The sequence below is a fragment of the Bufo bufo genome, chromosome 3, assembly GCF_905171765.1.
Source record: "Bufo bufo chromosome 3, aBufBuf1.1, whole genome shotgun sequence".
Taxonomy (NCBI): Eukaryota; Metazoa; Chordata; class Amphibia; order Anura; family Bufonidae; genus Bufo; species Bufo bufo.
The window spans coordinates 198,589,570-198,613,690 of NC_053391.1; positions in this window are offsets into that span (position 1 = coordinate 198,589,570).

Below are 24,121 nucleotides of genomic sequence, written 5' to 3' on the forward strand. Positions count from 1 at the left end.
GACTAAAATGTTGCTCGTGCATTGGGTGAGTAAATTCACATTTGATTGAAGATTGTGGTAATTTTCTTATCCATCTTGGCATACAAGCTGGAAACCAATGGTGCCTAATTGACTCCTTTGACTATAATGGGGCCTGTCAGGTGTGTTCCCATGTAATTCAGCAATAATTTGCCCTGTATTTTTCATGAATCAGCAAAGGTGGTCCCTATTGGAACCTCTGCCAGTGTCCTGTGCTTCTTACACAGCGCACCATTTCTCAGCCATGATGGTTTCTACCCATAGGAAGGGACAAGTACTGTCTGATTGTATGCATGGCATGTGTTTCTACACCTGTCATAATTCTCCATAGTGTACTGCGTGTATTTATACAATAGCTACAGGATTGCAGCTGCAAAGCAATGGCAGTATCTCCAACATTTTCAGTTCCAAGAGGAATAGAAGCCCTAAAGCTTAAACAAGAGCAGCTTGAAATTATGCAGGAAATGTTTTTCCTTATAGTCAAATGTGTAAAAAAACATGCGACCCACACATTTCCATGCAAAGATCTTGCTCTGTGTTCACTGGCAGCTCAAGGAATGAAATACAAACTCCTACTCTGATGATTACAAAATTCAAGGTGCATAGAGGTTAATTAATAAAGACAGGCTTTTGTTAGCTTGAATGAGTTGGCAAGGCCAAGACGACTCCATCTCTATATGTGTCCCAATTTGTTTGCTGCAGAGAAATACATTTTAAGAACAATTAGTAACATCAACTCTAACAAGACTGGTTTGTTCAGTTATAAACAGTAGCATCCCTAATCCACTGTAGACTTGCACTTATCAGAATTGGCAGAGTTTCCAGCAGCCTTCTTTTGGTGAGGCGCAATACAGGTGCTTAGGTAAGATAGGGGGAATGAGTGCCAAGCTCCTTGCCAGAAGCTTTGTGAAATGATTGCAAGCTGGCAGCCATTGTGCATAAGTAAAGTGAAGTCTTTTTGGCAATGATAGACAATTACATGTAAATATGGTCCTAGTAGGGAACCTCTTATCAGAAAACGATGCTGTTTCGCAAAGACAAATGAAACTCTGTTAATAGATAAGTAATGGATGTTCTTTTCCATGGAAACACATCATAAACCATTAAAATAATAGCAGAGAGAGAAAGAAAAGCAGAAGCAGTTTCCTTTGTACTAAAACATTCCAATTTACTTAGTTACAGCTCGTCCCTATGCCACTGAATCGAACGTAATCAACATCCGATTTTCTCCAACCGATAACACCATGACAGTAATGACTCCCTCTATCTGTGTTTGAAATTTATATTCCATCCTTAAAAAATATAGTTTATCTTCCAATATCTGGAAAGAGTTAATACATTGCATCTATGTCGATATACCTATTTGCCAGCATATCTAGGAAAAATATATTTATACATATATTAATAAATATATTAATAAAGCACCTAGTAAAGCCTCATAGACAGCACCATATTTGGTTTCTACATGACACAGATTCCAAGTATGGAACCTATAGAAATCTACAGGCAACTTGAGAAACATTTGAGAAAAGACTTCCGTTTGCCTCCAAGCATTACTACCTGGTGAGATGATCAGATGTAACGTGGATAAAAGTCACTTCAACTTAGAGGGATTACTCTTTATGACTCTGGAACCACAAGAATTGTTTTCCAGTTTGCAAGTGCCTGACCATTGGTAGAACACAAGGTAACTTTATTCATTTCTCCTGTAGAGGAAGGTGGATTATGTTCTTTGATTCCTCTGCTGCACCCTGTTACGGCACCCCGAGTAGGTAAAGGGCTTAACGCCGCCAAAGCTGTTTTCGTCCCCGAATATGACGTCAGCTACCGAACACTTCTAGGCGTCGAACAGGAATCATAAGAATTATCCCCCCCCCCAAAAAAAAAAAAACTAGACGAGGCAAATGTTGACAATACCCCCCCTCTGCCTATGATACACTTAGCAACCACAATGGGCTAACTTAATTACTCACGAACAGAGAACACACATTTTCCCTCTTCCTGTGATACCATTAACAAACACAATTGGCTAGTTTAATTACTCTCAGACAGCGAACACACATTTTTCCCAAACACAGAAAACACCCTGTAACAGCACCCCAGGCATAAAAGGGGGTAAAAGCCATTTAAGAGATATTCCCTTTCCAGATGCACAGGCAGCTACTAAAGACGCCAATCTTCCGAATTGGAAACCATGAATGCTGCATACAGCCGAATAGGAAAAACCATATGAAAGGTTTACACTCCTAGCAGTCGGACTTGAGCAGCATACAATCCCCCCAAGAACGAGACCGAGCTCTGTGTTGAGGGTAAAGCAGTGGACAGCCAGAGCTGTGGGTTTATTGTTCTCATATACACATTCTTACACATTAGTACCACCCACAGGGTTTTGTAAAAACAACCAATAAACATGTACAATACAGTCAGACACTCCCACACAAAATCCTCCCCTCTGCCTGTGATACAATTACCTTATACAATGGGTTAATGTAATTATCACAGGCAGGAGAATACACAATGTTACACAATGTCTTCTGTCCTGGAGACAATTGGGAAGTAATCCAATTTATCTCCAAGGGCAGAGGCAAAACTCCATTAGCCACATGGTAGCAAAAGACAATAAAAGACCTAAGAAAATTTAACTGTGCAGCTATTGCATAAAACATAGACATTTAACATATCCCCAATTAGCTCAGGTCTGAGTGCATTCAATTATTAGGTGAATGGCACTCAGACTACACGAATACAGTTCAATTGCCATGGAGCCAAATTCTTTCACATATTCTTTGCAGGGGAAAATCAAGCGTTTCAACATGGGGCCATAGTCTAAAGGAAGCAGGGGGGCAACCAGGCTTCTCCAATGCAATGTGGCGAGATTGGTCTCGTCACACACCCCAAAACACCATATATCCCCATAAGTTATACGTCCCTGGATAGCTCTGATCTGGGTGAACAACCAGCAACTGCTGAAAAAACAGACGAATCAGGTTTTTATAGTAATCCAAAGACAGAGTGGTCTGCCACATGGCTCCCTCCTTGTGGGTTGATCCTTCTCGGGACAACTTGGGGATGTCCGGAACTAGGAGGCTGGAGTGATGTCTGTTTGTCGGGACAACCCATCGGCATTGCCGTTCTGCTTACCAGGTCGGTAGCTTATGGTGAAGTTATAGGGTTGCAGGGCTAAGCTCCACCACAGCAACCTGTCATTGTGTCCTGCGACCCGGTTAAGTCAGACCAATGGGTTTTGGTCTGTGACTAGCGAAAATTCTTGTCCATAAAGATATGGAGTAAGCTTCTTAAGTGCCCAAACTAGGGCCAAACATTCTTTCCCCACTGCCGCATAACTCACTTCCCTGGGTAATAACTTTCTGCTGAGATATGCAGGGTGCTCTCCTCCATCCTCCCCGATTTGGCTCAGCACAGCCCCCAGTCCAAACATGGAAGCTTCTGTGTGGACAAGGAAACGTTTGTTAGGTACTGGGGCAGCCAAGACAGGAAACACGGCTTCACAAGCTGGAGACCACAGGACCTGCCTAGGTAAATTATTTTTTGTCAGGTCAGTCAAGGGCTTGGCTATCGTACTGTATTCAGGGACAAAGCATCTGTAATACCCTGACATCCCTAAGAAGGCTAGTACCCGGGTCTTAGTATGAGGTCTGGGCCAGTTACCGCCTCTACCTTCCCCGGTTCTGGTCTCTGATTCCTGCACCTCACTCTGTGACCCAAATACTGCACTTCAGCCATATTTAAGTGGCACTTATCTGGCCTCAAGGTCAGGCCTGCCCCTGCATGAACCAGGTGGTCTTCCCAAGACTCACTGTAGATCGCAATGTCGTCCAGGTATGCACATGCAAAATTTTGGAAGCCATCGAGGAGCTTATCAACCATACGTTGGAAGGTAGCTAAGGCATTTTTCATCCCGAATGGCATGACCCTCAACTCGTACAGGCCAAACGTGGTAACATATGCCTACTTGGGGATAGTGTCCTTGGCCAGGGGAATCTGCAAATAGCCTTTACACAGGTCTATTGTAGTTAGATAACGTCCCCTGGCTATACGATCCAGCAGTTTGTCTACCCTGGGCATCAGGTAGGCGTAAGTGGTAGTCTTTTCATTAAATCATCTTTAGTCCACGCAAAACCTGTTGGTTCCGTCCTTCTTGGGTACAAGGAATACAGACGAGGCCCAGTGGCTGTCAGAATACTCAATGACTCTTAACCGAGTCATCTCCTGTATCTCCGTTTGCATTACTTACCGGAATGCTTCAGGAAAAGGGTAGGGCGGCTGTCTGAGGGGTGCTTATCCAGGGGTCTCTACCTTATATATTGCCAGGGTCGTGTAGCCTGGTTCTTGGGAAAAGGTAGCTTGTTTTTCCCACAGAAGCTGTTTAGCCTGTTCCGTTTCTGTTCCGGTTTCCTAACTTCACAAGGCTAGTGAGGTCAGTCTGGGGTTCCCTTTCTAATAGGTCAGGGAGGGGTAAGCTTTCAGAGTCGTCTGCAGCAGGGGCACATACTGCAGCAATATCTTCCTGCCTTTCCTGATGTGTTGTATATAATGTACTATACAATGTATTTGACTTATAACATGCACTTTGTCACTTTACCCTCCGGGGATGATAATTGATTCTTTATGTATTTTGATATATTCTTTATCTGCATTTTTATTCTAATTGCCAATCATGTTTTTTCACTGATTATCTTGATTGTTACACCTTTATATGTTTGCTGTTCATTTTGTACCAATGCTTGAAAAAGGCTCATGTATGAGCCAAAACGTCGCTCTTTGCCACTTGATGGGTGAATAAAGCACATTGACTCATTGAAAAGTCCTTTGGAGTGCAGTCCAATTTTTGTCTTATACAAGTGGGTAAGCACCTATTGCCATACTTGGGCCTTGCACCCTCCTTTTTTCCCTTTTTTCCTCCTGGATGCTGCTGCTGGTGGTTTTTCTTATATATACACTCACCTAAAGAATTATTAGGAACACCTGTTCTATTTCTCATTAATGCAATTATCTAGTCAACCAATCACATGGCAGTTGCTTCAATGCATTTAGGGGGGTGGTCCTGGTCAAGACAATCTCCTGAACTCCAAACTGAATGTCAGAATGGGAAAGAAAGGTGATTTAAGCAATTTTGAGCGTGGCATGGTTGTTGGTGCCAGACGGGCCGGTGTGAGTATTTCACAATCTGCTCAGTTACTGGGATTTTCACGCACAACCATTTCTAGGGTTTACAAAGAATGGTGTGAAAAGGGAAAAACATTGAGTATGCGGCAGTCCTGTGGACAAAAATGCCTTGTGGATGCTAGAGGTCAGAGGAGAATGGGCCGACTGATTCAAGCTGATAGAAGAGCAACGTTGACTGAAATAACCACTCGTTACAACCGAGGTATGCAGCAAAGCATTTGTGAAGCCACAACACGCACAACCTTGAGGCAGATGGGCTACAACAGCAGAAGACCCCACTAGGTACAACTCATCGCCACTACAAATAGGAAAAAGAGGCTACAATTTGCACGAGCTCACCAAAATTGGACTGTTAAAGACTGGAAAAATGTTGCCTGGTCTGATGAGTCTCAATTTCTGTTGAGACATTCAAATGGTAGAGTCCGAATTTGGCGTAAACAGAATGAGAACATGTATCCATCCTCTGATGGCTACTTCAAGCAGGATAATGCACCACGCCACAAAGCTCGAATCATTTCAAATTGGTTTCTTGAATATGACAACGAGTTCACTGTACTAAAATGGCCCCCACAGTCACCAGATCTCAACCCAATAGAGCATCTTTGGGATGTGGTGGAACGGGAGCTTCGTGCCCTGGATGTGCATCCCTCAAATCTCCATCAACTGCAAGATGCTATCCTATCAATATGGGCCAACATTTCTAAAGAATTCTATCAGCACCTTGTTGAATCAATGCCACGTAGAATTAAGGCAGTTCTGAAGGCAAAAGGGGGTCCAACACCGTATTAGTATGGTGTTCCTAATAATTCTTTAGGTGAGTGTGTATATATATATATATATATATATATATATACTTGTGTTTTGAAGATAACTGTACACAGACTATTATAAATGTATATTTCACCTATATCTTAACTTTTCAAAACTTTATTCAGCATATTTTTTATTTTTATACATATATACATAACATGTTCTCCACAATATAATGTCCTTTTAGGCACACTATAGTAAACACAATACAGATGGAGTTATGTGCCATGACACATGTTAATGAAATTTTTGTGGTACGTCATAATGTGGCCAAGTCCAACTTTATTAATGATGATGGGAAAGCATGCATACATGTGTAGCAAAATTTACAAAATGTGTAGGAATGTGGTATTAGTACATATGTATTTCACATACTGTGTTGTAAACAATATATATGTAAGCAAAATATGTAAGCTCGCAACCCACATCAAGGGTCCTCATTATCTTGCGAGTCCCTAACTACCAAAAACAAAAGCTAACTAAAAGATATCCATCCAGGTAAAACAAAAAACTGGCAAAAATAAACGTCCATGAGTCAAAGTTCACTGCTGAAAAGGGAAAGAACCGATAGGGGACATAAAATAATCTGAAAATAATTCCCGCACTCTCAGTCCAGCAGATCCAGATTCTCCAAGTGGTAAAGTGTCTCTTCCTGATGGCAGACTGTAGACTTCGGCATCCTCATCAGGTGTTGACTCATAGGTGCGTATGTAGTTATACAGCACTACACACACCTTGATCACCACATTGACATTTTGTGGAGCCAGCTGGATGGGCGACAGGAAAACACGCCATTTATGAGAAAAAATGCCAACGGCGCACTCCACAAACCTTCTGGCTCTACTTAAGCGAAAATTTAAATTGCGCCTCTTGGCATCCAAACCTCGTAGAGGAAAGGGCCACATGAGGTGGCTTGAAAGGGCAAAACCCTCATTCCCTACAACCACATAAGGCGCTGGTGGGCTGGTTGAGCCAGGAAGGTTTGCTGGCTGTGGTATGTCCAGTTGGTTGTACTGAAGCCAGTGATCCATTCTGCTAGCCCTGAAGATGCGAGCATCTGCAGCACTTCCATAGGACCCAGTATCTACAATTATAAACCTGTAGTTTGTGTCAGCCAAGGCCAACAAAACTACAGAGAAAAACTGCTTATAATTATAGTATTGGAACCCTGAGTTCGGTGGCTTCTTAACCCGTATGTGCTTCCCGTCAAGGGCACCAATACGATTTGGGAATTGAGCCCTCTCCAGGAAGCCATGGGCTATATCAAGCCACTGCTGCCTGGTTGGAGGTGGCACTGGCAGCACTGAAGCCATCAGTGTCAACCAAATGGTGGCACATATAGCCCATACGACACCAGCAATTATGGAGGTCCCCATTCTAAAAACAAAATGTAACGCCGAAAAAGAAGTTCCTGTCGCAAGATATCTGAAATGAAACAAAACAAAAACAAATTAATACACTACTTAGCACAAGTTTAAAAATCTAGTACATTAATTTACATTATTTAATGGCATTGTGTCTGGCAAGTTGAAATTTAAATAGCCCATACTCCAAGATTGGAACTCAATACTTTATATTTATACATACTTTAAAGAAAGTAAGAACATTTAGCTAAATCAACTTCCAGACCATTACCAGATACACACAGGTTAAGTATCCTCATCGTTACAACCAAGATTTGAATAATTAACCCCCTTCGGAAGTGGAATCTGGTGTGACTAATCAATTACTTGTTAGTACACGAAGTGACTTTATACAAAGTGGCTGCCCCAAAAGCACACACAGTTTATAATTAAAAAATAACTATATACAATACTTTCTAAATAAGTGTAGGGGCGCCGCGCACCTCCACTGGGCTACTGCACACTATAATGGGAGACCGCTACTCGATACCAAACTATAAGGCAAGATTTACCTTGTTATTTTTATTGGTCCTCCTTGTAGTTGCTTGTTAGTCCATGTGTGGAGTCACTTTACTTTTATTCTTCAGAGAGCTCAACAGGGATCTCCGCTGATTGTAGGCAAAGTTTTTCAAAGCTCGCCACGGCCGGTGGCATAGCTTCTACTTTCGTTTTTCGCTCACGCTCACAGAATGGATCGGGTGACGTCATCAGAGCTACGGTTCCTCACAGACACCAAAAGAGATCATCCAACGCGTTTCTAGCACAATGGTGCTCTTCGTCAGGGATTCACTAAGGTGCCTTTTTTGTCTACCTTTTAACAGCTACGATCCTTGTCTGTTTAACCCTTCTTCTGCTGTCAATAATTTAATCAAACCCAAATAACAAAAAAAATGTATTTAGCCCCCTCGATTCTAATGTGTCCATATTAAAAATCCACTGTGTCTCTTTTTTTTTTACATATATTTGAGATAATCTCCTCCACCTTATATCCACTTTAACTATTTCCAGCCCACAGAACAGGGAACCTTCAAATTTACCATTATGCTGTTCCTTATAATGCCTTGATAACGGGTGATCATCTACTTTCTTTTTTATATTATATATACAGTACAGAAAAAAAGTTTGGACACACCTTCTCATTCAAAGAGTTTTCTTTATTTTCATGACTATGAAAATTGTAGATTCACACTGAAGGCATCAAAACTATGAATTAAAACATGTGGAATTATATACATAACAAACAACTGTGAAATATGTCATATTCTAGGTTCTTCAAAGTAGCCACCTTTTGCTTTGATTACTGCTTTGCACACTCTTGGCATTTTCTTGATGAGCTTCAAGAGGTAGTCCCCTGAAATGGTTTTCACTTCACAGGTGTGCCCTGTCAGGTTTAATAAGTGGGATTTCTTGCCTTATAAATGGGGTTGGGACCATCAGTTGCGTTGAGGAGAAGTCAGATGGATACACAGCTGATAGTCCTACTGAATAGACTGTTAGAATTTGTATTATGGCAAGAAAAAAGCAGCTAAGTAAAGAAAAACGAGTGGCCATCATTATGAAGGTCAGTCAGTCAGCCGAAAAATTGTGAAAACTTTGAAAGTAAGGGCTATTTGACCATGAAGGAGAGTGATGGGGTGCTGCGCCAGATGACCTGGCCTCTACAGTCACCGGACCTGAACCCAATCGAGATGGTTTGGGGTGAGCTGGACCGCAGAGTGAAGGCAAAAGGGCCAACAAGTGCTAAGCATCTCTGGGAACTCCTTCCAGACTCTTGGAAGCTCATCAAGAGAATGCCAAGAGTGTGCAAAGCAGTAATCAAAGCAAAAGGTGGCTACTTTGAAGAACCTAGAATATGACATATTTTCAGTTGTTTTACACTTGTTTGTTATGTATATAATTCCACATGTGTTAATTCATAGTTTTGATGCCTTCATAGTCATGAAAATAAAGAAACTCTTTGAATGAGAAGGTGTGTCCAAACTTTTGGTCTGTACCGTATGTTCATTTATTCTCTTCTTCAATGGTCTCTTTGTTCGGCCTATATAGATCTTTTGACATGGGCATTCAATAGCGTAAATGACACCCTTAGTATTACAGGATATATGATCCTTTATTTTGTACTTATACGTACCACTTTTATATTCTATATGTACCCGTTTTTGTTCTTATTCTGTGTGTGTCTACATCCTGCACATTTTTTACAGGGGTAAAAACCTGTCAGTGGGTTCTTTAATTGTTTTTTTATTCATTATTGCTGCACATTTTTTCGTGGATGCGATTCTGTTTCCAATATTTGCTGCTTTCCTGTATACAAATGCAGGTGCTGTGCTGCTGGTATCAACTCCCCAATCCATTTGTCTTCCCTCAGTATATCCCAATGCCTGCCCACTATCTTCCTGAATATATGTGTCTCTAAATTGAATGAAATTATAATAGGTGGTATTTCTTTATTTACGTCCTCTTGTCCTTCTGCTCCCTTTTTATTCTTATTATTCTCCCCCAATAGCTGTTCTCTTTCTATCATCCTAACTTCCCCCTTTTGCGCTAATAGTATATTTGTATCATAGCCTTTATCTTCAAATTTGTCCTGTAGTTTTTCAGCTTCCCTATCATATTCTATGACGGTACGTCTGTACAATTTCTCCTTAGGCGCATAAACTGACTTCTGGGAATATTATCCAACCACCGGGGAAGGTGGCAGCTTGTTCTTGAAATATAGCTGTTAGAATCAGTGGGTTTTTCGTAGGTTTTTGTATAAATTTTATTTTTTTCAACATATATTATAAGATCCAGGAAATTAACCTCTTTAAAACTGTAATTCGGGGTGAATTCCAAGTAAAACTCATTTTTATTAATATCATTTAAAAATGTATTTAGGAGGGGCGTGGCCAAGCTGCCGAGGGAGATGGACGCATAAACCAGAGCTCCCGCTCCTGCACTGCGACTAACACTGCAAAAGCCCTTCAATAGTGGTAGTTTTTCAGAGCAAAACAACAGCCAGAACCTGGCATATACCCTCATGATGACTCGGGGTAAAAGAGCATCCAAAGCGCAAGGAAAGCTAGAGTTTTTCTTCAGTAAGGACCAGAGCCAAGATGGCGCCGGCGGGGAGGCCTCCTCCATCGCCTCGAACTCAAGCTATCCTAAATGTGCCAACTCACCATCCCCAGGACGGGCGGAGGAGGGGGTGAACGCACACCGGAGCTCAGACAGGGACGCCGTCTCCCGAGCATTGACGTCTCAATCCTCCCGTTCAACTTCTCAGGTCAGTCGGCCTAGTTCTGGTGCGGGCTCCCCGCTTCTAGTGCACACCGCACAGACCTCACCATCGGCCAGCCCAGAAAAGCGGAGGCCCAGGATACAAGAATCCTGTCAACCTGGGAGCAACTTAGTGGATTCCCCGGAGACGCTAGAATCTCCCTCCATGACTGAGGCTTTACACTCCTTCCCCACTAATGACTTACCCGCTTCCAGCAGTTTAATGAAACAAATGCTGCTAGCATTTAACCATTCTATGACCACACATATGTCAAGCCTGATCAAACCGTTGCAGGCTACAGTCATAGATCTGGGTAACAGAACAAAACATGTGGAGGAAAAAATGGGGGAGTTTGCATCATCTCACAACAACCTGATTGATGAACATGAAACACTTGCTGCTGAAGTGTCGCACCTCAAAGCCAAAGTTGCGGATCTTGAAGATAGATCGTGCAGAAATAACCTTAAACTGCGGGGGATCCCAGAAAGCGTTACCCCAGCGGATCTGTCCGATTATATCAAGAGTCTACTCAAATTGCTGTTACCCTCTTGCACAGATCGTGATCTGATCATTGATAGAGCACATAGGATTGCTAAGCCTAAACACCTTCCTGAAGAAACCCCCAGAGACGTCCTTGCAAGGATTCATTTTTATCACATAAAAGAAAGTGTGTTGGCGAATGCCAGGAAGCGGGACTGTATGCCAGATCTTTACCAGTCAGTTCAACTTTTCGCAGATTTATCAGCAGCCACTTTACAACTCTGCCGCACGCTACTCCCCATAACGTCTGCTTTGCGGCGCACTCCATCGCATATCGCTGGGGATTTCCAGTCAAATTGCTGATTCGCAAAGATGACTCTCTTATAGCGATTAAATCTGTGGAGGAAGGAAATAAATTGCTTTCTACCTGGAATATCCAGACGGTTCCTACGCACGACCTGCCGACTCGAAATAGAATCTCGACAGAGGAGGAATGGCAGTTGGTGGAAGGCAGGCGTAAGAAGAAGAACCGTTGAAGGACTTGCCACCATCTTGATTCTGATGACACAGGAGTGGATGAGTATTCACTACTCTATGTTAACCCCCACTATATATGTGAGGAAATTTCATCTGCCTCTAACTTATCAACCTGACCGCCCAGATTTAAGGGCGCCTCAAGTTCAGATAGTTATGTTAATTTTATGTTCTGTTTTTTTTTTCTTATCCTGTGTTTCTATTCCTGAGTAGCGGTGAGCCAAAATGTGACATATTTCTTGTGTATGGGGCTGAGGGGAGCGGTTTCCTCCCTCTGGGATATCCAAGTAAGCAAAAAATTAAGCATATGTACCACTATCATGGTGCTAAAATTGGGATCCCTTAATGTCAGAGGCCTGAATAGCCCATTTAAGCTTTGCATGCTATGGAAGGAGGCCCTCAACCTTAAATGCGACATCTTCTGTGTGCAAGAGACGCACGTACTTGAAAAAGACGCCTACAGGCTCAAACATCATAGTTTTCCAGTGATTATACAATCACATGATACGAAAAAAAAAGTGGTGTCCTCCTAGCCTTTAAAAACACTGTAGCTCACTCAGAAGTCTCCACCATTATAGACCAGAGAGGTATATATATCATTCATATATGCTACTTGAATAATGTGTTGTATGCCCCAAACCGGAAACCATATTGTTTCCTACACAAAATACTCAACAAAATAAATTCCCTACAAATAGATAGGGTCATTAACTGTGGCGACTTCAACACCGTCCCAGACCTTTCTCTTGACACCACCTCCTCCACCAGAAATGCCTCGGTTAACTTTGCTCAATTACTATCACACAATTCCCTTTATGACATATGGCGTATATTGCACGCCTCGGAAAGGGACTATTCATACTTCTCGCCCTCCCACCGTTCCTATTCCCGCATTGATCTAATACTAGTAGATGGAAAATCCATAAATCAGATACAAAAAGCGGACATAGGGCTGATCACGTGGTCTGACCACGCGCCGGTTACCGTTGAAATTAAGGAACAGTTCCAATACCCTCCTAGTCAACTTTGGAGAGCGAATGATTTTATTTTAGCTCATTCCCAATACACAAAAGAGATTACCAAAGCATTAGAGGAATATTTTCTCTTCAACACCGCCTCCGTAGCTGACCCCTCAGTGGTATGGCTTGCGCATAAAGCGTACATACGAGGAGTTTTAATCAAATTAGGTCACACTGACAAAAAACAGAGGGAGATGGTCCAGAAGGATCTAATCACCCAAATAAAACAGTTAGAAAACGCTAATAAAGCCGCTCCCAACGAAAATACATCAGGTACTTTGAGGTCTCTCAGACTTAAACTACGGGAATGCTTGCTACACTCTTTTGAACATTCCCTGAAGAACGCCAAAGCTCTGTACTACTCCCAAGCCAATAAGGCAGGTAGCTTACTTGCAAATAGAATAAAGGCAAGAACCTCTAAATTGGAGGGCAAGATGCCAAAAGAGATGTTGGAAGCTGCCGAAGCCTGGAAAAGAACCAACTACCCCACAAAACTTCCGACCAATCTCACTCTTAAATGTGGATCTCAAAATTTATGCAAAAATGATTGCAAATAGGTTGGCCCCTATTATTCCATCTTTAATCAACCCAGACCAAGTGGGCTTCGTGCAGCAGAGGCAAATCACAGACAACTAGATGGGAGTTCTTAACCTAATAGACTTTGCCAATTGGTCCTCAAAACCGGCGCTTTTCATCACTCTAGATGCCGAGAAGGCATTCGACCGGGTCAATTGGTCGTTTGTCTTCTCGGTGCTCAATAAAATGGGTTTCCCCTCCCAAATGCTAAATGCTATCAGGGCACTATACAAGAACCCCTCAGCAAAAGTTTTAGCAAACGGCATACTATCTGACCCATTCACATTTTCAAATGGCACGAGACAGGGATATCCTCTATCCCCACTTATTTTTATTTTATCCATAGAACCTTTAGACCAAGCTATCCGGAGGGCCCCTGACATAACGGGCATTCAAATAGGAGATAGACAGCACCGCATCTCACAGTATGCAAACAACATCATTCTTACGCTCACTAATCCTGTAACTTCACTATCTGCGGCTATGAACCTAATACAGGAATTTGGTGCCCTTTCATATTATAAGATCAATGAGACCAAGTCTCAAGTCCTCCCGTTGGGTTTACCCATAGATGAACTAGCTCATCTACAGCAGAAATTTTCCCTCAACTGGCGATCAGACAACATCCTGTATTTAGGGATTCATCTCTGCTCTACCCCTCAAAACCTGTACAAAGCTAACTTTTCTCAATTAATCCCAACACTACAATCTGAATTTAACAATATAGCGAAAACAGAATTATCACGGTTAGGGCAGATAGCTGCTTTCCAAGAACACATCCTCCCAAAAATGTTATACCTGTTCCGGACCATCCCCATTCCGATCCCAGACTCCTTCTTTAAGCTGACTAATAAAATGCTTAACAAATTTGTGTGGCAAAAAGGCCCACCACGGATAGCTAGGACCACCATGAACAGACACAGGAAAAAAGGTGGCCTCAGTCTGCCTAACATCTTTGATTATTATCTAGCCTCTAGAGTCAATCAACTACGGGCATGGTGGATGGGCGATAAGTCCATAAACTGGGCCCCAAGCTCCCTCGCATAACCTTAAAGCTTTACTACTAGCCTCTATTAGTACTAAATCACCCATCCCAACTCACTCATTTTTCATCTCATCTTCGATAACTTTATGGAATACATATGTCAATAAAGTGGCAAATAATCCAGTTTCATACACACTTGGCCCCAATAGAATGTCTATCTTTGTTAACTCCCGATCTGACATTGTCGTCCTGGAAAGAGAAGGTAATTCTTACTGTAGGTGATTTGTTGATAAACTAATAGCCCAAACCTTTTGCAGATATACAACAGACCTATGGCATTTCTGGTGAAGAAGTCTTTAAGTACCTGAGAGTTAAGCATATCCTGAATGATACTCCCATGTCAATTGGAAACGGGGTCTTACAGATGTTGAAACATTGGAACCTCCCCAACACTACCTCATCAGGAATTAAATCTATATACTCCCTCCTAGGAAATAAACTTACCTTTATCAAATCTGCCCCATTCCTGGCCTGGGAGAAGGAGCTGGGTCAATTCTTCTCTCACACCCAATGGACCACCGCCATTGGATATGCCACGACTCACCTTCACTGTGCCACCCACCTGGAATCATATATGAAAACAATGCTAAGGTGGTACTTCACCCCCCTCAGACTTAGGCTAATTTACCCAGGCGCCTCTCACACTTGCTGGAGGGGGTGTGGCGGGAAAGGGTCCCTGTTTCATATCCTGTGGGATTGTCCCAACCTTAGGGAGATATGGAACCAGATTTTTCAAACAGTTTCTCTTTTGCCAATAACCCAATTTTACCAGACCCTGCTCTCGCCCTTTTATTCTTAAATATAAATGAGATCCCCAGGGAAGCAAGAGTGATCGGCTTACATATTTTTCTAGCTACGAAACTACGTATAGTGACCAACTGGAAAAGCACTAAGATACCAACCCTAACAGAGATATTAGAATCAGTGGCTACCACTTTTGTTTATGAGAAAATGATGGCGCACAAAGATTTTAGGATACATAAGATCGAAAAAGAATGGGCCAAATGGGAGGTTATCCAGGCTCCCCCTGATAGACCTTCCTGCTAAACATAGAAACACTCCGAACATGTCGCACCTTAAGATGTCTCCTCTCATAATTGGCTTGTCTACTCTGAATATGTTCATATGTAGTGATGTGATACCGATGATTTTTCGAACTCTACTCATGTACCCTATTTCCTCTCTTCTTCCCCTCCCTCCCTTCACCTCACCCCCCCCTCTTTTGTACCCTTTGTTGATTTATTATTTGGTTTATTATGTAAAACAAAACGTGATGACAGAATGTATGTTATCTCAACTTCTTGCTCCAGCATAATAAAAAACTATTGACTAGTAAAAATGTATTTAAAGTTTGTTCACCCCTCCTCCAAATAAATATCACATCGTCAATAAAACGCCGCAAGAGGAAGAGGCCAGCCCGGAGCTCACCGTTGGGGTGGATAAATTCCTCCTCCCACCGTCCAACGTATAAATTAGCGAACCCTGGTGCTAACCTCGCCCCCATCGCGGTCCCCCGCGTCTGGAAGTAAAATTTATCTTTAAATCTAAAAAATACATTTGGTAAAATAAATAAGATAGATTCCCCTATAAAATCTATCTGAGTTTTAGATAAATTTCCCTGCTGGTGTAAGAAGTGTTTGGCTGCAGCGCAGCCTTTTTTGTTTTCTATAACTGTATACAGGGACTTTACATCAAGGGTCCCTATAATATACCCTTCCTTCCATTTGATGCCTTCCAAGATCTGCAATATGTGCTTAGTATCTTTCAAATATGCATATAGGTTTTGAGCACATGGTTGCAGATATTGGTCGACATACTTAGATAGAGCACTGGTTAGACATTCTACCCCGGAAACTATTGGTCTCCCGGGTGGTTTGTTTATATCCCTGTGTATTTTGGGGTTCTTGTAGAAAATAGCCATGTCAAGGGACAGTGTTGCTGAAAATGATAAATACTGTACCAATAAGATGGAAGTCTTTATTATTCCTGTGCCCAGCGTTCCAATATCATCCAATCTGATCATCCAATCATCCATCTTAATGATGACCATCATCATCTATTGCTGGCTGTACTTTCTAGAAAAGTCAGAAAGATGCAGAAAGAGGAGGAGCTGGATTTTCCTGCTGATATATTCTCATCGATATTAGATGATGTGGAACAGGAGGAAAAGCATATAGCAGGGGAGCAATGGAATTGGAGTATTGCCAGCATATTGTGTCCCCACCTATACAGAGCCATACAATGTGGTCTTCATTATTAAATGAAAGGCAGCTGCAGGCTAATTAGCATAGGTTCTTCACCGCAGCATGGCCACGACCTGCCCACAGCATGGCCGCTCTTTTTCAAAATTTTGCTTGTCTATATTTAGAATAAAGGATCTACCACATACGTATATGTTTGCTTGACTAGAATGCCATACATGGACAGTATTAATGTTTGAAGTTAAAACCTTTTACAAATAAAATCAACAGATTTATAAGCACCAAGCAGATAAGAAAATGCAAAAGCTATCATATAGTGCACATCATTTCCCCAACCATAATTCTATTTCTACCAAATCTACAGATGTAGCAGGGTTAACACTCAAACTCTTAACTCAAATTTCTTAACTCATCGTGTTATCTTAACGCAATTAGTTTAGATAACACTTCTCATAAAACATCAGTGTTAGGGTCTATTCACACGTCCGTTTTTTCTTTCCTGATCTGTTCCGTTTTTTCAGGAACAGATCTGGACCAGATCTGGACCCATTCATTTTCAATGGGTCCTGGAAAAAAATGGACAGCTCAATGTCTGATTTTTTCCAGGACCCATTGAAAATGAATGGGTCCAGATCTGGTCCAGATCTGTTCCTGAAAAAACTGAACAGATCAGGAAAGAAAAAACGGACATGTGAATGGACCCTAAGGCCCCTTTCACACGAGCGAGTATTCCGCGCGGATGCGATGCGGGAGGTGAACAAATTGCACCCGCACTGAATACTGACCCATTCATTTCTATGGGGCTGTGCACACGAGCAGTGATTTTCACGCATCACTTTTGCGTTGCGTGAAAATCGCAGCATGCTCCTCTTTGTGCGTTTTTCACGTAACGCAGGCCCCATAGAAATGAATGGGGTTGCGTGAAAATCGCAAGCATCCGCAAGCAAGTGCGGATACGGTGCGATTTTCACGCACGGTTGCTAGGAGACGATCGGGATGGAGACCCGAACCTTATTATTTTCCCTTATAACATGGTTATAAGGGAAAATAATAGCATTCTGAATACAGAATGCTAAGTAAAACAGGGCTGGAGGGGGTTAAAAAAAATAAAAAATCATTTAACTCACCTTAATCCACTTGCTCGCGATGCGTGCATCTCCGTCTGACTCTTTTACTGTATAGGACCTGTGGAGAGCATTAACTATAGTTTAAGGACCTGGGATGACGTCACTCCGGTCATCACATGGTACGTCACATGATCTTTTACCATGGTGAATCACCATGGTAAAAGATCATGTGACGTACCATGTGATGACCTGAGTGACGTCATCCCAGGTCCTTAAACTATAGTTAATGCTCTCCACAGGTCCTATACAGTAAAAGAGTCAGACGGAGATGCCCGGCATCGCGAGCAAGTGGATTAAGGTGAGTTAAATGATTTTTTATTTTTTTTAACCCCCTCCAGCCCTGTTTTACTTAGCATTCTGTATTCAGAATGCTATTATTTTCCCTTATAACCATGTTATAAGGGAAAATAATACTATTTACAGAACACCGATCCCAAGCCCGAACTTCTGTGAAGAAGTTTGGGTTTGGGTACCAAACACGCGCGATTTTTCTCACGCGAGTGCAAAACGCATTACAATGTTTTGCACTCGCGCGGAAAAATCGCGGGTGTTCCCGCAACGCACATTTTTCCGCAACGCCCGTGTGAAAGAGGCCTAAGGCTACTTTCACACCTGCGTTTAGGTCGGATCCGTCTGGTATGTGCCCAGACGGATCCGCACCTATAATGCAAACGCTTAGATCCGTTCAGAACGGATCCGTTTGCATTACCATGAACAAAAAAAAAAAAAATTTTTTTTTTTTTTTTTTTTGTTAATGATAATGCAAACGGATCCGTTTTGACTTTACATTGAAAGTCAATGGGAGACGGATCCGTTTGAAAATTGAGCCATACTGTGTCAACTTCAAACGGATCCGTCCCCATTGACAGGCTACTTTCACACTAGCGTTCGGGTGTCCGCTCGTGCGCTCCGTTTGAAGGGGCTCACGAGTGGCCCCGAACGCATCCGTCTGGCCCCAATGCATTCTCAGTGGAGGCGGATCCACTGAGAATGCATCCGCCTGCCAGCGCTCAGCCTCCGCTCAGTGAGCGGACACCTGAACGCTGCTTGCAGCGTTCGGGTGTCCGCCTGGCCGTGCGGAGGCGAGCGGATCCGTCCAGACTTACAATGTAAGTCAATGGGGACGGATCCGCTTGAAGATGACACCATATGGCTCAATCTTCAAGCGGATCCGTTCCCCATTGACTTACAATGTAAAGTCTGAACGGATCCGCTCAGGCTACTTTCTGACTTAGAAAATTTTCTAAGTTTTAATGCAGACGGATCCGTTCTGAACGGATGCGAACGTCTGCATTATCGGAGCGGATCCGTCTGATGAAACATCAGACGGATCCGCTCCGAACGCTAGTGTGAAAGTAGCCTTACATTGTAAGTCTGGACGGATCCATTTGCCTCCGCACGGCCAGGCGGACACCTGAACGCTGCAAGCTGCGTTCAGGTGTCCGCCTGCTGAGCGGAGCGGAGGACAAACGGAGCCAGACTGATGCATTCTGAGCGGATCCGCATCCATTCCGAATGCATTAGGGCTGGACGGATCCGTTCGGGGCCGCTTGTGAGCCCCTTCAAACGGAACTCACAAGCGGAGCCCTGAACGCTAGTGTGAAAGTAGCCTTAACTCTACTACATCTGTAAATCTAAATTCCTCTTGTAGCTTGGGTGTATTAACTTTGAAGTCTTCAAAAAAAGAGGTGGAATAAATGCATAGTTAGGCTAGTTTCACACTGTCGAGATACTTCCAGTAGAGAACAACCTCCAGGAGCTATCTAGATCCAGCATCGCCGGACGTTACCGAAATTGCCGCCAGCTCTATTGACTATAATGGGGACTGGGCGAGATCCGGCCGCTACCCAGCAAATATGCCGGGATTCGGCCAGACAAAAATCACTGCACACAATAGAAATTTGTCCGGACGAATCCTAACATATTTCCCAGGTAGTGGCCAGATCTCCGTCGCACCCCATTATTGCCAATGGAGCTGGTGGGCATTTCAGCAAAGCCCAACAATGCTGGACCCAGAGAGCTCTAGCAGGCTGTTTTCTGCTTTGATAGCTCGCCGTAGTGTGAAAGTTGCTTAAGTATGGTTGAAAAATGACACATGGCCATCAAATTCAACCAAGGAATGGGTGAGGATGTGAATTTTAAGAAAGGGAAGTGAGACTCAGACTTCTACACATTTTCATAAGCATTAATGTTATTTAACATTGTCCTTGCTGTGTTCACGTCCTGAGGTACACTATTCCACAGATTTACAGTTCTGACGCATTTGGAGACTTTTCCCTTGTCTTTTGAGGGGATTTTACATTGAACAGTTTTTCACCATTTTTTGAACGTCTTATTTTTATATTTATACAAGTTAATCATTCCCCCCCCCCCCTTTAGATTCCTCTTTTCAAGACTAAATAAATGTAATTTGTTTTATCTTTCCTGATAACTAATACCCTCCATGCCCCTTATCAGTTTAGTTGCTCTTCTTTGTACATTTCCCAGCTCCAAGGGATCAGTTCTAAGAACTGGTGCTTTCACTGCTTTGTAAAGTGGGAATTACATCCCTGTCCTGCGAGTCCATACTTCATTTAATGCATGAAAATATCCTGCTAGAGTTAGAAACAGCTGATTGACATTTCATGCTGTTATTTAGTCTATGCTCTACAAGTACACCCAGATCCTTCTCTACAAGGGATGCTCCCAGTGTTACTGCTCCTAAGACATATGATGCATTTGCAGTATATTATTAGTACCCAGATAAACAACTCACATCTTCTTTTACATTTATCCACATTAAACCTCATTTGCAAAGTGGATCCCCAAACAGAAGTCAGGTAAGCTTGTACATTATGGACATCTTCCATAGACTGCACAGTACTACATACAGTAGCTTGGTGTCATCTGCAAAAATAGAAACAGTGGTATGAATCCCATTCTTTATATCATTAATACTGTAAATCAGTTAAACAATAGGGGACCCAGCACTGAACCTTGGGCTACACCACTCATAACTAGGGACCATTAAGAATAGCATACCCTCTCCACAACTTTGTGAACACAGTCCTTCAGCCAGTTTTCATTCTAATTACAAACTATACTTTCTATCCCTATAGACCTTATTTTAAATATTAGACACCTATGAGGGACAGTATCAAATGTCTCTGCAAAGTCACAGATCAGGTTAATCTGACAACTTCTGTCCTTGGTGACTATCACATGATATTGTTACCAGTCACATAATCCTGTAAATAGTCTCTTAAGAGTCCTTCAAAGATTTTTCCCACAACAGAAGTTACCCTAACTGGCCTATAATTACTTGAAAGGAGTGTACCACACACCAATATGAGGAAATAAGAATCAATTTTATTAAAGTATTGATAAAATGTACATAATATATAAAATATATAGGTAATTAATAGGGTTGTCCCTGCCTAATTACCTATATATTTTATATATTATGTAGATTTTATCAATACTTTAATAAAATTTATTCTTATTTCCTTATATTGGTGTGTCGTACACTCCTTTCTTGTTGTGTCATTTTGTAAGTTACGGAAGTGAACCGTTTATACTGAGACCGCAGGTGATCTAACTATAATTACTTGAGCAAGACAAAGAGCCCTTTTTGAATATGAACATTACACTTTCTTTGCACTAGTCGCTTGGCACTGTGCCAGTCACTAGAAAATCTAGGGGCACAGCAATAATTTAATGAGTTTCTTGGGTGATTTCCATCTGGAACCAGAGCCTTCTTCACGTTTATGTTATTTAACCTAGTTTGAACCATATCTACAGTTAGTAAATTCAGTAATAAACTAAATTGGCTAACAGCCCTGGCACCACCTACATCAGCTCCTTTCTCTTTTTTTTGAATATACAGAGCAAAAAAATCACATGTAGTATCTCTGCCTTTTCATGATCCTGAGTGACCTTGTAAGAGGTGGACCCAAGGGAGTCCGTTGGGATACAGTGAACCACACAAGAATGAATGCACGGACAGTGAGCTGTGTGAACCAAAATAACTTTACTGACTCTAGAGGAGAAACTATATACAATATAATGTACACCATGATCCAGCCGGACCACACGGAGTAAGGTGTGCTCCAGTGTACTGAAGTGGTGGTACAATCTCTCTGGGTTGCTAGCAACCCAAGAATGTCCACAGTGGGACCACAGCCGGGAATTCCCTAATTTAGGATTTATATTTTGCCTAAATGCCACTAAATACAGCAGGATCTCCTCACCAAACACAGAGAATCAAAGCCACTAGGAATCAACACCATATTTGGGGTCTGTTTACCTGGGATCTCAGCTGATGGGCACTGTGGCTCACAGAGGCCAAATACAGAAAATATCCCACACTATCCCTCCAGGATGCCAGTAATGCCCACCACCCCACCTCAGCTAGACTCCATTGAACTCCCACGTGGCTATTTTTAACTCCAGAGACGGGATGTGGATCCACTTGCTGTCGCAGTAAAGCTTTAACTGCTGCAACAGCGCCAAAACTTGTCCTCACCCTGATTGCAGGGAGGGACCTGAGCTAAGGATTTAAGTCCCATTCAAAGTGCGCACTAACTGAGTGGGAAATGCTTGAGGCTGAGATCTCCAGTGCAGGTCTGAATGGTAGCTTGGTTTTCTTGATGGATGATACAATGTTGGCCTCAGGGCAGGCAGGCCTCGGGTCTCCTCAGCTCCTGATTATAGACGAAGACAACAGATCCTCTTTAGCAGGCATCAGATATTCAACAATCGTCCCTTGCTTGCTGTGGATGAAGCTGACTGGAAAGGCGACGACCATGTTGCAGCTGGTATTGCACTACTGCCCACTACTGCTCACAAAGCCTGGCCAACACGTGGAACGTCGAGTTCCAGCGCGTGCTCACGTAGCACAACAGCCGGTGAGCTGGCAATTTCAAGTGCTGCTGCAGCATTGACAGACCGGCTAAAGCTGTCGATGACTTGCGGAAATGTGCACAAACGCGGCGCACCTTCACCAGTAGCTCAGGAAAAATGGGGTAGGTTTTGAGAAACCACCGAACCACTAAGTTTAAGATGTGGACTTGCATGGGATGTGTCTGAGCTTGTCGAGCTCCAAAGTCACCACCAAGTTACGGCCATTATCAGACACAACCATGCCGCGTTCTAGGTGGAGTGGCGAGAGCCACAGCTCAGTCTGGTCTCTTATCCCCTGCCACAGCTCAGAGGCGGTGTGCTGTTTGTCCCCTAAGCATATTCTGCTGAGTACAACAGTGGTCTCTTCCTTTTTCTGCTTTTACTGACAAGCCTAATGCAATTAATGACAAAAAATAAAATTTTACATGAACTCACCATACCACTCACGGAATACCTTGGGGTGTCTTCTTTCCAAAATGGGGTCACTTGTGGGGTATTTATACTACCCTGGCATTTTAGGGGACTTAAAGCGTGAAAAGAAGTCTGGAATCCAAATGCGGAAAAAATGCCATGTGAAATCGTAAAGATACTCTTTGGAATTTGGGCCCCTTTGCGCACCTAGGCTGCAAAAAAGTGTCACACATGTGGTATCGCCGTACTCAGGAGAAGTAGGGCAATGTGTTTTGGGGTGTATTTTTACATATACCCATGCTGGGTGAGAGAAATATCTCTGTAAAAGTCAACTTTTCCCATTTTCTTATACAAAGTTGTCATTTTAGAGAGATATTTCTCTCACCCAGCATGGGTATATGTAAAAAGACACCCCAAAACACATTGCCCAACTTCTCCTGAGTACGGCGATACCACAAGTGTGACATTTTTTTGCAGCCTAGGTGCTCAAAGGGGCCCAAATTCCAATGAGTACCTTTTAGGAGGGCATTTTTAGGCATTTGGATTCCAGACTTCTTCTCACGCTTTAGGTCACTTGTGGGGTATTTATACTGCCCTGGCACTTTAGGGGACCTAAAGCGTGAGAAGTAGTTTGGAATCTTAAAAAAAATGCCCTGTGAAATCGTAAAGATTCTCATTGGAATTTGGGCCCCTTTGCGCACCTAGGCTGCAAAAAAGTGTCACACATGTGGTATCGCCGTACTCAGGAGAAGTAGGGCAATGTGTTTTGGGGTGTATTTTTACATATACCCATGCTGGGTGAGAGAAATATCTCTGTAAATGACAACTTTTAAAAAAGATTTATACAAAGTTGTCAATTTACAGAGATATTCCTCTCACCCAGCATGGGTATATGTAAAAATACACCCCAAAACACATTGCCCTACTTCTCCTGAGTACGACGATACCACATGTGTGACACTTTTTTGCAGCCTAGGTGCGTAAAGGGGCCGAAAGTCCAATGAGTACCTTTAGGCTTTACAGGGTTGCTCACAATTTAGCCCCGCTCAAAATGCCAGAACAGTAAACACACCCCACAAATGACCCCATTTCGGAAAGTAGACACCCCAAGGTATTCGCTGAGGGGCATATTGAGTCCATGAAAGATTGAACTTTTTGTCACAAGTTAGC